Below are 14,548 nucleotides of genomic sequence, written 5' to 3'. Positions count from 1 at the left end.
CAGGGCAGATCACCAGAAGTGGTCAATTGTAAGTCTTAACCAGCGAACTTTATACTGCAGTACTAAAGCTTGTGGGTATCATCCCCACCCCAGTTTTACTTTCTATTTGGAAGGTTTTTGGATCACCATATCTTGTGTCAAAGTGTTATGAATGTTATTGCTTTCATTCTTTCATGCATGCAATTAGATCAGAATAATATATGAAGGATTAATTGGTGAAGTTTAAAGTTTTATTGGTTCCTGATTCACCCCTCCCCTCTCAGTAACCTAGCCTACCTTATATTTCCAACAACAACATAAGAAAAAGAATGAAATTTAATGATCAAGAAATCAGAAAGATAAACAACTTTTACTCATGCAATTTATACAATGAACAGAGTGACATTGTGGCTCCAAATCATTGTTAAATCCAAAGGTGACTAAACAATATTAATGGACAACATCTTACTACTGTTGTTATTTGTTGTTATTTGGCATTCATGGAAAAGTAAAACGATTACATGAAAGAACACAAACTTACCTTTTGTCTCTGCTAATGCCATATATGAGGTGTTTTTTTCCGTAAAAAGGACAACAAGGACTCTCCCAAATCAAAGATTCAATTGTCACTGCACTTCACCACAACACTAGTATAGCTGGGTTGTATCAGGAGTTTGTTTTATTAATATTGGAGTCCACACTTTTATCTTGCCACAAAATACCTTTTTTTGGACACCTGGCACTCATCGGGCAGGCACAGATACATCTTACTCAGGTCTTTTAAAGAATAAAACAAAAGGACTTTTACTTCCCTAATGAGCACACAGGGAGACAGCACAATGTCTAATAATAAGACAACCAAATAAGTATTTACATTTTTTGTTATGGCTTCATTCTACAGAAATCAATACTCAAACCTTATTGTATCAGCATGCCCAAAGCTAATATCAAGTGCTGCTCAAGGTCATAGGTATTTATTGTGCAAATTGAAGAGGCATCGGTTTCAACTACTTCAGATTGATTCTAACCAAAAGAAACTTCCTTAGAACTATATAATGCAAATAAAAGAAACAGTTTGACTTTGTTTAATAAGACTTTAATTAAAATAAACAAGTAACTCTTTACAACCAATTTTTCTACTTTATAAAGAACATTTGATTCATTGCATGAACATGAAGGGTGAAGTGATATATAGAAATTTTGCTGTCTAAGTTGGATAAGAATATCGCCATGTGAGTTAGAGTGTTGTTTTGAAAGAAGATATTTAAGGTGTGACTGTGCCTTTGGTTGCACTGTGACTGAATCACGAAGGTTTCTCAGTAGGCTCGATGCTTACAATTTTGGAACGAAGAACGGAGGTCTGTACACAGTGAGGAGTAAATCTGAAACTGGTATTGAGATTCAAATTTCTTAATTTCCAGTTGTTAATATTCAGTGATATAATCATGATGTCTTGCTGAAACTAAAGTTTTCTATTTTATTCTTCATGTTTGATCAAATCTGAAAACAGTAAGGTTTTGTGAACCTGTAATCAAGATGAATAGAAAAGGAATGCCTTGAATTTACAGTCGCTACTCTGCTAACTTCTTCTGAATTGGTGGCAGAATCTTGTGGATACAAATCAGTAACAGGAAAATCAGAAAATTGAATTTGCAGATTTTCATGTGTTGAGATACAGGGAGTTGACTCTAAAATTGGCTATTGAGCTGCCCCACGGCTATGCCCCTGTTCCTCCCACCTCGGGTGCACATTTTTGATTGCCTCTAGCTATTTCCCACTATCTGCATTTCCTGTAGTACGGTTTGCATGCGCTGGGGGTCCCCCCCAACCCAACTATCTCCAGGGATTGGTGGGAGGGGTGAATAGTGAACCCTGGGGCCCTATAGTTTCAAAGGGCAGGGGTGGGAGGCCCTTCAACCTAGGGATTTTGGAATTTCATATCAGTTCTACTGTTGGGAAAGAAGTTGAATTTATCTTGATTTTGTGACTTTCTGAAATTGATACTTCAAGGTTCTGAAATATTGTGACTTTCTGAAATTGATACTTCACGGTTCTGAAATATTCTTGAAGTTAACTGAGCTAGTGCTCTAAGTCAATTGGGTTAATGCCCAGAGTATTTGAATTGTAAGCTGATAGTGCAGATAAAGAGGGTGGTTATTTCCAGTGGTTCCCTGAAAATATTGTGATTAATTTAACTGTGAGGCTGGATTGAGGTGGTAGACCCTAACAGCATATCTCACTGTGGTTTTCCCAATTTGGGTTTCCATGTAAACATTTTGGTGTTCTCATTGTGTGGGTGTTTCTCATGTGGTTGCATTGCATTATTGCTTCATTCACCTTTACTTTTATTTCAGTTTGAAGAGTAAAAGTTTCTAATTGGATTAATGTTTAAAAAATTTAGATTCTCCACTGCTTCACACCCCACCCCCCTCTCAGTAGAAGACTTGTGATCTACAAGATTACATGACAAACTGGGAGACAAACAATTGCTATAACTAACACCAGGAAGACATTTATGAGAGATATCCTTAATGTGCAAGACATGAAGACAAGAGTGCTTTCAGTCAGTTAATTTGGGTCAAAGAATATGTTACAGAAAGAAGACATTTCAGTAAAGATCAATGAGAGAATATCAAAGCTATACTAGTACTGAGTTAAATGATAGTTCTTGTATGCTATAAGGTTTTATTTTTCATGGTTTATTTATAAGAACAGCTCTAGAATGAAAGAACAGGTTATTTCTACATATAAATCGATGCCACAATTAAACACAGTGAATGATCTTCTGAAAAACTAAAGTTGACAACTGTCTCAGTGAGTCTTGTGTGACAACAATTATCCTGAAGAGAACCTTGAAAGAGACTCTCTGGACTGCAGCAAAAAAAAATCCTATTACACTCCAACTTGTGTGGTTCAATATAGAAACCCAAATCACCAGGTTCGTGTTTGTGTTCAAGTTTGATGAAAATAAAATTCAAAAGATGTTTGTCAATTGCTAAAATATCAAATTCCTATATTATAAATATCCAATTTCAACTTTTATATTTAATAATTATTTATAATATATTAATATTGCCTGCTAATGAGCACTCTAGGGTTGATCCTATCTCTAGGCAAAGGGATGAAGTTCAATGGATGAAGCCGTATGTCGGATGGGTCAAGGTCAACTTCGATGAGCCCTCGAAAGGGAATCCAGGCCCATTTGAGGCTGTTTGTATTGCTAGACTCAAGTGGTAACATAATCGCAATCATCTCTAAGAAGCTTATAAATGATACCAATAGTGAGGCGGAGGTTCAAGCAGTGTTACTCGCTGCTCATTTGATTATATGACGTAGGCGGTTTAGTGCCGACCACCTTCGCCTTGAAGGGAACTCTCAAATTGTAATTAATGCCATCACAAATAGGAAAGCAGGTGTGGAAAATTGATAAAATTGTTTCCATCATTCGGATAAAATTACCAAGTTTTCAAATTTTCATAATCTCCCACAGTTCCCAGGAAGGGAATGTTTTACCAGACTCGTTATCCAAGTTGCTCGTGATATTGGGAAATTGATCTGGGGGTAGACTACTCAAGGTGGTGGAGATATGATTTGGCAAAGTAATAATGAGTTGGAGAACTTGAATATTGTTGGCACAATCTCATTTATTATGCACATGACTTGGAATAGTTGCGTTGTGTGGATGTATGACAGGAATGTGGCTGCCTTTGTAATGCATTTGACTAGGGTCAATCGGAGAAGCATTGAGAAAGTATGGAGGCAAGTTTAAATTTCAATGCGGCCAAACAAAAAATGGCCTCTTGGGGAAAGATTACAGAGGAGCATCTGAAGATGGTCTTTATGATAGATGACCTATTATTTTTGTTTCTGGTTTGGCAATTGCTTGGTGATGACTTCATTTTGGCCAAATGCAAGTACAAAACAAATACAGACATTGGCTCCATGTTCTGTGCTAGGAGTCTTCAATTGGACTGCAAAGAGAAGGTAAAAAAGATGGTGGACTGGTGCTTGCAACAAGACTAGAGGGTGGGATTGGATGCCATACTAGTTTTCGCTAAGCCAATTCATGGATTTGTCACTACGATTGTTGACTAGGTTGCCTTGTCAAGGTACCCACCTCCTGTACACCCATTCTTTATGTGGTGTGTTTTGGAGGACAAGAATTTGTGGATTTGTGAGGCCAAACAAACTTGGGGCTTCATATGTGCATGACTAGGAGGTGGCACTAGCATTCGACAATCCAAAGAACAAATGGAGAAGAAGACAATCAAGTTCAAACTGGTTGACTACTAGCATGGAAATGCACAGAGTGGTGCTAGGAGCGGTAGTGTTGTTTGAGGTCGGGATGAGGGAAGTGCTCATGGTGGTTGTGGTCACAATGTCAAGGAAGAGGCATTTTTAGGAGGGGTTGTATGGGTTGTGAACAATGGATGAATGCACGCTAAATTACCAAGGTGTGATCTCCATTTTTGTTTTGTTGATGAATTTTGGTACTCTTTGTTTCAACATGGTGAAAATTTGAAGTATGAGAATCCTCTATTTGGAGGTTTTGAACTACAATGTAATTTGGGGGCAAGGAGTTTAGGGGAATTTATGTGATGATGTATACAGGGGTTGTATAGTTTTGTGTTGCTGCTGCAGATTATACGCCCTAAGCAATCTGGCTTTCTTAAGTCTAGATATATTCTGGACAAAATCATTGCGGTTTGGGAAGGTATGGAATGAGCCCATCAATCTAAATAGCAAGCCTTGTTCCTTATAATTGATTTTGTCGAAGCATACGACTGTATTGAGTGGCCCTTCTTGCTTAAAACGTTGCAGGCCTTGGGGTTTGGTCATGTTTTTCTTCAATCAGTGCAAATGCTTTTTGGGGATGCCTCTGCGTGCATCACCATTAATGCGCATCAAATCTGATGCTTTTAGGCTCTTTAGATCTATTTGCCAGGGGTACCCTCTTGAGCCCTCTTTGTATATGTTGCCCATTGAAGGGTTTGGTTACTTGCTTGCTGATGCCATTTCATCGGGGTAGGTGAGGGGCATCACTCTCCCTGATTCCTCTGAGCAATTGGTCAATGGGCACTTTGTTGATGACTACTTTCTCACTCTCCTTGAGGAGGATAACATTGTCAATGTTTTACAGTGCCTAGATACTTTTTGCCTTGCCTCTGGTTCAGCTATCCAATGGCACAAGACTTTGTGCTACAAACAGTCTTTTCTGCCTAGCCTCCTTGGCTTGCCAAGTTTCAATAGAAGTGGATTCAGCATGGGGAAGTGTTTCGGTTTCTTAGCATACCTTTTTCCTTTCAAGCCTCCCCTGTAGAGCTTTGGAATGCAGTTTTGACCAGGATTGAGAAAAAGCTAGATTACTGGAGTACCAAACCGCTTTTGCTAGCTGGCAAATTCTAGATTTGCTCCAAAGTGTTGGCCACCACTCATGTTTATTACTCCTCCTGTTGAGCACCTTCAAAGGCTTAATATCTCAAACTCGAGTGCTTGTTGTGTGACTTCCTCTAGACCTTGAATGCCTCACACCATAGCTTCCACAGGGTAGCATGGAACTTTTTTTGTTTGCCTAAGGAGTCTGGGGGCCTCAACTTGCTTTCCACCTAGAAGCAAGGGACTATTTTGTGTGCCAAGTGGGTCATTTGTTCCCTCACTTGCAATGAAGCCTAGAAAATCTTTTTGCGCCATTGTATTTCTTCATGCTTTCCAATCAAGCAGCCTGCCTAGAAGGAGATTGGTTTTCAAACCCTCATGGTCACTCCCGAACCAGTTCAAGTTCAGGGGACCTTTGTTGCCAAAAGCATTTGGAAAGCTTGGGAAGTCATTAAGCCTTGACTTCACTGGGTTGGAGATGGGTTCAGAGATGGTCTGTCTATGAACTAGTAAAATTTGTGGTGGTCTCCCTTGTTTGTTATTCAAGGGATCCCCTTGGCTAAGATCCAGGGAACCAGTGCATTGCATTTTTTCAAACGTGGCATCAGGTTTCCTAGAGACCTTTCTTCTAGAGTCACCATGAGCCTCCACTCATGGGAAGACATACAGGTGCAATTTAGGCTATCCCGTCTAGATCGGAGTGCGTTGCATTTTTTCAAACGTGGCATCAGGACTCCTAGAGACCTTTCTTCTAGAGTCACCATGAGCCTCCACTCATGGGAAGACATACAGGTGCAATTTAGGATATCCTGTCTAGATCGGCAGACATTTGATCTTCTAGTTTCTGCGGTGGCTTCACATTTGTTTCACAAATTGGGTATTCAGTCTGTCAAGCCTTGGTGGAAGGATTGGAAATGGTATCCTGCCACTCCTTTGTCCAGTTATAAACTCAAGTTGGGTTATCGTTGGTTGGTTGCCTATGGTGGATGTGTTCAACCAACGTTGGCATTTGCATTCTTCTCAACAGTCCTAGAGATATAGATTCGCCATTGTTTGGCAAGCTATCACTGAGCCAAAAATTGTGCACTTCCTTTTCCAGGGATTGCCCTTGAGCCCTTGTCTCCGACATTTGGGTGTTTTGAACCCCAAATGCCCTTTTTGTGGGCACCCTGAGACGTTGTTGCATATTTTTTGGTTTTGCAAACGGGCCTAGTAGTATTGGGATTGGATTCATGACTTTTTCAAGCCTTCTCGTCCAGAAACCTTTTCTTGGCATATGGTCATGCTGGGGGATTCGCCCAGGCTCCCCTATAAATACTCTCAAATCTAACATGCTTTCAAAATGGAGATCGTATTTACTATATGGAAGGACATAAATGTTGTGTTTTCTCATAGCTCTCTTGACATTAACGTTGCTATGTAGACTAAAGCTTGCGTATGCAATAATGTGATGATGCAAATTCAAGTACAAACTGATAAAGTGGTTCTAGAGGTGGCCCACCTACAGGAGATCTTAGCTCATTTGGGGAATGCTCCATGTACGGTTGCCAGGGTGCCACCTAATGTTGTTTCTGGAGACCGCACGCCTCCTCACGGTCATCGGCATGGTTGCAGCTCTTCGGCCGCCAATCTCACACCCACATGTCACAGCCTCCTTATCGCTCACCCAGTAGTGGTTTTGGAGGTTGCCAGTGCTCGGTTTCCCCTCCCTCGAGGCATGGTTCCGGCTGGTCCCCAGTGGCACCCCTTGTTGCTCCTACTCCTACGTGGCCTTTTGCCCATTTGGATCCTAAGTGGTCTTTCCCCCAATTGGAATTGGCGATCTCGCCTCCTAGGCCGGAGGGAGATAAAGATAAAGAGAAGAATAATGATGATGCGGATGAGTGGGCTCCTCTTGAGGCCCCCCACCAACCCCGCTGATGTATGGGGCCATGATGATCGTGATCCTCCCTCGATTGGCACTACTCTCGCAGCCTAAGGTTACTTTATATGTTTTTTTGATGAATAGTTAAGTGTTCAACCTTTGGCCATGTGAACTCTCATGGGGTGACCTTGTGACCCTTGGCCCCTTTTTGTGAACATGTAACTTTATATTTAAATTAATAGAAAGGGACCTATTCATCAAAATAAAAATGATCCTACTTTAACATGGTATCAAAGCTAGTGTTTCATTCAATGTCATGGGTTCTCCTTTTAAGGTGACAATGTCATATTTGATAAGAGACATACTTTCAAGCACTGCATATACTTTATACCATTCCAAGTTCTATGATCACGTATTTTTCTAAAGCAACATTTGGTTTGGAGAAGAGCAATCATTTTATAGAGAGGAACTCTTCATTCTTCCATCATCACTCAAAAAGATGTGCATCTCAAGAGTTTCTTATTAGTGTGGACTTTCAAACAATGTCAAGATAAACCCTTTCCAACATAGATACTTTTGCTCTTTAGTGTGAGCTTCTGAAGGTAACTGACTACATACGGTAGTAAAGAATTCATGAAAGGCACCAACATTAATTCTCGGCAAAATAAGTCAATTCTCTCATTAGAGTCATTCCTATTTTTCTATGGTTCTAAAGATATCGTTTCATTCATAGATTGTAATCGAAGCCAACATTTATTCTAATGATTCAAACATATTTTGTCAAGGAATTATATATGTTGTAGAAAGTCTGATGTTTTTATATTTAATGTGAATCCCCTGTTGGTGACGATATTATACGGACTAAAGTATTTTTTGATTTAGTTTTTTGTCCAATGGTTGCATTCATTGTGAAAGAATACTTCATCAAGCTTAATGTTAAAAATGTGAAGGGGAAGAGAAATTGTTGACAAAACCGACGACGAGGACTAAAGATGAATCCACTTAGAATGATAATGAGTTTGTTGTTACAAACGAGGGTCTCCAACATACATTAGGACATAGATCGTCCTATCATCACATGCAACCTTTGGAACAAGGGCCAAGGTAGATAACCCTTTGTTGCAATCAACTCACAGGAGGTTGTAGACATATCCTAATTTCCATCATGATATTGGGAATTCCATATCTCAACCATAGGTGACTGTAGCATGGTATCTCTATTACAAATTGCGGTCACTCCTTTACAAACTTTGGTGGCTCCATTACAAAGTGTCGTGGGAAAAATACAAACTGTGGTGGATGAATTGGTTCAGCCTAGACACAACTTGGTATCCAAAGATGTGAATAGTTTGCTAGACACTCTCACATGTGGGGGTAAAGAGATTGTCCTCTACACACTTGGTGTCACTCGGCATCACACAATAAACAACCACATAATGGCTTTCCATGATGCGATGCATAGATGTTTTTCAAGTCAAATGTTGATGCTTCTCCCCATGTAATACATAGTGATGTGGATTCTTTCCACACGAACACTCTTTCTACAACCCATGTTGTTTTCCGTCAAGACGGGTTGTTTTCCCTCAAGACAGTCAATGCACCATGATTGGAGGGATTAATTTGTATACGACACATGCATTTGTTGTCAGATTTAAACCATGTGGAAGCAAAGAAAACTCTTAATTCCTCCCGAAAACCTTTTCAAATATTCATACATAGGCTCAGATTGGTATAGATAATGGTTTGGGTAAGCAAAGGATTAAAAATACAGAGAATCATGTTAGCAATATACATAGAGTGTATTCAATGAGTGGGAATTAAAACATCTTGGAGATTCTAGTCATTGAAATGTCTCTAAAAGTGTATCATACAAAATTGGTAGTTTACAACCTTTGGAAAATGTTGCCAATGTATCATGAAATGCACTTTGGCAGTTTGTGCCCTTTGGAAAACTTTGAAGGAAAAAATAAGGATATTTGGGGTTTCTCCTCCACCATAGACCATGGTGGTAATTCCTTCACCTATCATCAACACACATGCAAGGCGACTGGTCTATAGCCCTGTGTGTTTCCAGGCTGCGATTGTTGAAAGCATTGTTTCGTACAAAGAAGACCACAAAGGTGAGCATCTACACAATGCCAATTTGGGCATAAATGACTTGAGGATGCAGAAAATAGAGGAGAATTTTATTGAAAGAACCAAATCAAATGATTTTGGTAAAAATAATTCAAATAATGATAAAACAAATACTTCATAATTTAGAGGATGGGCATAGGGTATTGCCAATCCTACTTGCTACTAGAAAGCCAATCATTACATTGCAAGACATCAAAGGACTCAATCTCTTCATTAGCGACGACATATACACTGCATGTAAATTGAGGGGATGTGATGACTTTGCAACCTGTGTATTGCTACATACCTTGCAGAGGGCTAGTTTGGGTGGTTGGTATATTGATTGGCCTGTATACCTTGCCGCTTGCCTCCTTTCTTCATTGGATCAGCCCAGACAAACTATCAACTGAAATTTATGGAAGAGAAGAATGGTGCATTAGAAAATGATGCCAAGGCCTTTATGTAGATCAAGAGAAGACGACTCTCCTAGTTAGAGGGAGTTTGATAGTTCATCATAGTCACCTTACATACAAGTAAGTCAGGATGTTGATATCTGATTTAGAGTGAGTCTGACAGTTTATCTAAGACAACCTCGGATGAAGAGGTTAGAAGATTAAAATAATTGGGAATTTTACATTGTGGGGGGGAAATAATAACCAATGTTCTATTCCCATTGTTTGACAAATGCTTATATGGAAACATTTTCTGATTTATTGCATATGGACCCTCATTGGAGCAACTTGTATCAAGGATGTTGAAGTATAGAAAAGTATTTATTATCCTTGAGTATCACATTTATCTACTCATTATAGCCTCTCTCTTATTTGTATTTCTATATGTACTGTAAAGAGTCATTTGCCTTGATCTCTTCCTTTGTCTCTAAGGTTGTTCTTGTAGGAGAAGAAGGTTGGTACTTTACACATGTTTCCAAATATTGTGTAGAATGCAAGCTTATGACAAAGGCTCCAAAGAAGTTTTGATCTAGGATTCATTAGTCATATGATGATCATGGTGGACAAAGTGAGGCTCTTGAAGCAAATAGCTTTAATGATTGAGATTATGAAGTAACCTTCTATATCAAGAGGGAGTCTAACAGTTTATTAGAGGCAATCTTGGACAAAAAGAGGGAGCAGATAGAAGATATGCTTCAGTCAAACTTTGATGATCTTGGTTGTATTGATTTAGAGGGAGTAGACCATGTTGAGATGGATTCTCCAGTGATCAAGAACTATAGCAGTTAAAGGACTATGATTCATGGGATAAAGTTTCATGTATGTAGGCTAGAAGATCTTAAGCTATCAGAATATCTATTGAACTAGGGAGGCATGACACAACTTGCTGCTAGGAGGTTAGAAGGATGATAACAAATTTAGAGGGAGTCTGACACTTCATCGGAAACAGCCTTGTACTAAGAGGTCGAAAAAAAGTTGATATCAGACTCAGAGGGAGTTTTGACAGGCAATCCCTTGTAATTAGAGGTACCCGAAACGCCACCCTCTAACCTGGGACACCCGTATTACCATATCTGATACTGATACGGATACGATACGATAAAAATACGGAGGGAAACACATTTCGATCCGTTTTTTGAAAGATGTTGTTTTTTAGCCCGTGTCAGAATCGCAGGATGTATTATTTTCTAAAAACAGAGCCAAATTCATAGATATATTTTCAGTTTATTACAGACTTAAAATGAAATAAAAATTGTATTGCCTGTTTATAGTCAGTTAACTGATAAATGTAAATTAAATTGCCCTTTTCAGAGAAATCTGCCGTTACCTATAGATTTAAGTAAATATGCACATTAAAATGTCATTTTTGCAGACAGAGATCTTCTGTTAACTACAGATTTTGAAAGGAAAAATGAAAGAGACTATCGTTTGTGCACCCGTAATAGAATCGTTGAAAACAATATTTAAAAATAGACTCAGAGATTTTTTAAAATAGACAGTCAAATATTAAAAAAATTCCTGTTAGCTACAGATTTAATGGAAGAAATCAAAATATAATTTGTTATAAATAAACCCACAACGTGATTGAATGATACACACCAGTCAATTTTCATTGATTTTTGGCGTGCTCTTTGTTTCCTCCATCTGTTTGCTCGATCTGTGTTTCCGACTGCAAGGAGTTTTCGGGGAGTTTTTGCATCACTGTTGGGCGTCACATCTGGTTCCTCCGCTGGTTTCTGGTGCGGCTAGCCAGGTAGTTTAATATTAGCTTTTTATATTATATGATTCTATATAGTTAGTATGACAAATATTAAAATTACACTTTACAATTATAAATACTGAAATTATTAAGTAGATTATAAAATTGAATAAATAGATATATAGAATTAATAGTTAAATTTTAATATTATTATTTTTTAAGAATAACTTTCTAATCAATTTACAAATATTAAATTTTATTATTATTTAATTTTTCAATAATTTATAAAAATTATTAAATACTAATACTTACTAGTCTATGAAGTAAGAACGATTATTTCAATAAGTATATTTAAAATTTTAATTGTTTAAATTTATTATTTAATATTATTTAGTTTTTTAAAATGAGTTTATATGTTCAAATTAAGATTATTAAAAAAATAAAGTTAACTTACATTTTTATTTTTATTTAACTATTTAATTCTATATAATTAAAACTTTTTAGTAATCAGTTTAGGAATGTTAAGTACATAATTTCATAAAATCAATTAATATTATAAATCTAAATTTTTTATTTTATTTTATTTATTTTGGATTATTAAATAATTTAGATTTGAGTTTTAAAGTAATAAAAAAATTAAATTAAATTTGAAACGAGAATTATTGAACATATATTAATACTTAAAATTAAAATTATTAAAAAAATTAAATAATTATTTTTACTTTTATTTAACTATTTAGCTTTATATAATTAAAACTTGTTGGTAGTCATTGTTGGAATGTAAAGTATATAATTTTGACAAAATCAATTAATATTATAATTCTAAATTGTTTATTTAATTTGATTTAATTTTGAATTAATAAATAACATAAGTTCTAAAGTAATATTTTTTTAATTAAATTTGAAACAAGAATTATTGAACATATATTATAGATGATTTGAATTGCATTAAATAATATTATTAAATAAATTTATAAATCATAATTTTTGTTTTATAAATTCAATATATATATAAATATATATTTGCAGGAAGCTAATTATGGCATCATCTTTAGCTGACATTGAAGCATCTGAAAATGACAAGTAGATCAAGTCAAATCCTAGATATCCATTATGGAAACATGTAACCATCCTTGAAAATTTTCAAGGTGGAGGTAGTTTTAAATGGAGGTGTCACGAGTGTCAAATTGATTATAATGGTTCTTATACCAGGGTTCGAGGGCACTTTTGTCAAAAAAAAGGTACAAGATGTGAAGTGTGCCCTGGTCCAAAGGTTGATGGTCAACCAGGGAAGAGATTGTCAAATGAGAAGATTGCAAAGTATCAAAAAGAAGAGGATGAAGCTAATAATCGAGTTCAAATGTCAACTCAAAGGTCAAGTCTAAATAGGCCTCCTTTGCATCCAACTTTAGGAACATCTATTGGTCACAAGAGGAGCAATTTAGGACCTCTTGAAAAAGCATTTGATTTGCAAAGTCAAGAGGATATAGATCCAAATATTGCACGTTGTCTATATGCAAATGGAACTTCATTTAATGTGGTTCACTCTCCATATTGGCAAGAGATGGTTAGGTCAATTAATGAAGCCCCAAAAGGATATAAAAGCCTAGGGTATGAGAAGGTTCACACTACCCTTTTGGCTAAAGAAAAAGATATCATTGATAAACAATTGCAAGTAATCTGAGATTCATGGAAAATTTCAAGGGTTTCCATCATTTTGTGATGGATGGAAGGATGCTAGAAATAGACCACTAATCAATGTAGTTGCAACGAGCGAGAAGGGGGCAATGTTTTTGAGAGCAGTGGAATGCAAGGCTGAAGAGAAAGATACAAAATTTATTGCCAGCATTATAATTGAAGCAATTGAATATGTGGGGCCTGAAAGTGTTTTTCAAGTGATCACAAATAATGCAAAAGTATGTAGAGCAGTTGGGTTAGTCATGGAAGCGAGATATCCAAACATTTGGTGGACCCTTTGTGTAGTTCATTCTTTGAACTTGATACTACAAAAAATTGGTAAAATTCAATGGATACAAAAGATTTATGAAGAAGCCAAAGAAATTCAGATGTTAATTTCTAATCATCACATGTCGTAGGCCATTTACAGACAATTCGCCAAGCTAGAGCTATTAAAGGTAAATTTCTTGTCTTAAAAATATTCAAATATTTTTTTATTAAATGATTTTATTTAAAATATATGTAAGATTTATATATATTTTTAAATTGTAATTGTTTGATTGAAGGTGGTTGAGACACGCTTTGCTACACACTACATTGTTCTTAAAAGGCTTGTAGATGTCAAGCAAGCCTTGGAAAGTATGGTGATTAGTGACATTTGGACAGTATGGAGACAATCACAAACAGATAGAGAAAATAATTTCAAAACTTTAATTCTTGACGAAGATTGGTGGGCTCAAATAGATTATTTACTATCTTTCACTGCACCAATATACACCCTCATTCATCGTTGTGATAATGATAGGCCGATTTTAGGTGACATCTATGATTGCATAGATACAATGGTGGAGCTGCAAGTTAGAAATATTACTATAGCAAAAGAGCAATATCCATTTGAAATTTTTTATAGGCAAATATATGAGATAATCAAGAAGAGATGGGATAAAATGATAACTCCTTTGCAACTTTTGGCATATGCTTTAAACCCCAAGTACTACCATGCTAATATTTTAGCACTGCCAAATAGGAAAGCACCAAATAGGGATGTTGAGGTCATTAAAGGATATAAAAAAGCTTTCAAGAAAATGTGTACAGACCCCAGAGTTGTTGCAGAGATTGAGATGAGTTTGGAACATTTGCATCCTCTGATGGAACTTATGTTGATGTTGATGCAATGGCAAATAAAAAAGAAATGGACCCCATAAAGTGGTGGAACTTCCATCGTGCCATGACTACACATTTGCAAAAGCTAGCTATCAAACTTCTATCACAGGTTTAATTTTATATAAATTATTCTAATTAGAATTATTTCTTATTTCAATTTTATTTGATTTTTATGTCTGTAACTTATAATATAAACTCTTTTATTACAAGTTTCAAATTCTT

General features: G+C 36.6%; 1 protein-coding gene across 4 annotated transcripts in view; it reads right to left on the bottom strand.

Moving 5' to 3' along the window:
- Positions 1 to 11,591, bottom strand: part of EMB2752 (embryo defective 2752) — a 103,082-nt gene extending 91,491 nt beyond the window's left edge. Inside the window, exon 1 of one of the 4 annotated variants that reach the window (XM_089819360.1) lies at positions 11,386 to 11,591. The gene's annotated coding sequence lies outside the window, so the exon portion shown is untranslated. The remainder of the gene's footprint in view (positions 1 to 11,385) is intronic. The other 3 variants (XM_089819357.1, XM_089819361.1, XM_089819358.1) reach the window with 3 other exon arrangements.
- Positions 11,592 to 14,548: the final 2,957 nt, after the last annotated feature.

This window comes from Cupressus sempervirens, chromosome 3, assembly GCF_028749045.1.
Source record: "Cupressus sempervirens isolate cs-2001-9-10 chromosome 3, ASM2874904v1, whole genome shotgun sequence".
NCBI classification, from domain to species: domain Eukaryota; kingdom Viridiplantae; phylum Streptophyta; class Pinopsida; order Cupressales; family Cupressaceae; genus Cupressus; species Cupressus sempervirens.
Note: the sequence above shows the minus strand (reverse complement) of the source record. Positions and strands in the feature narration are given on the sequence as shown.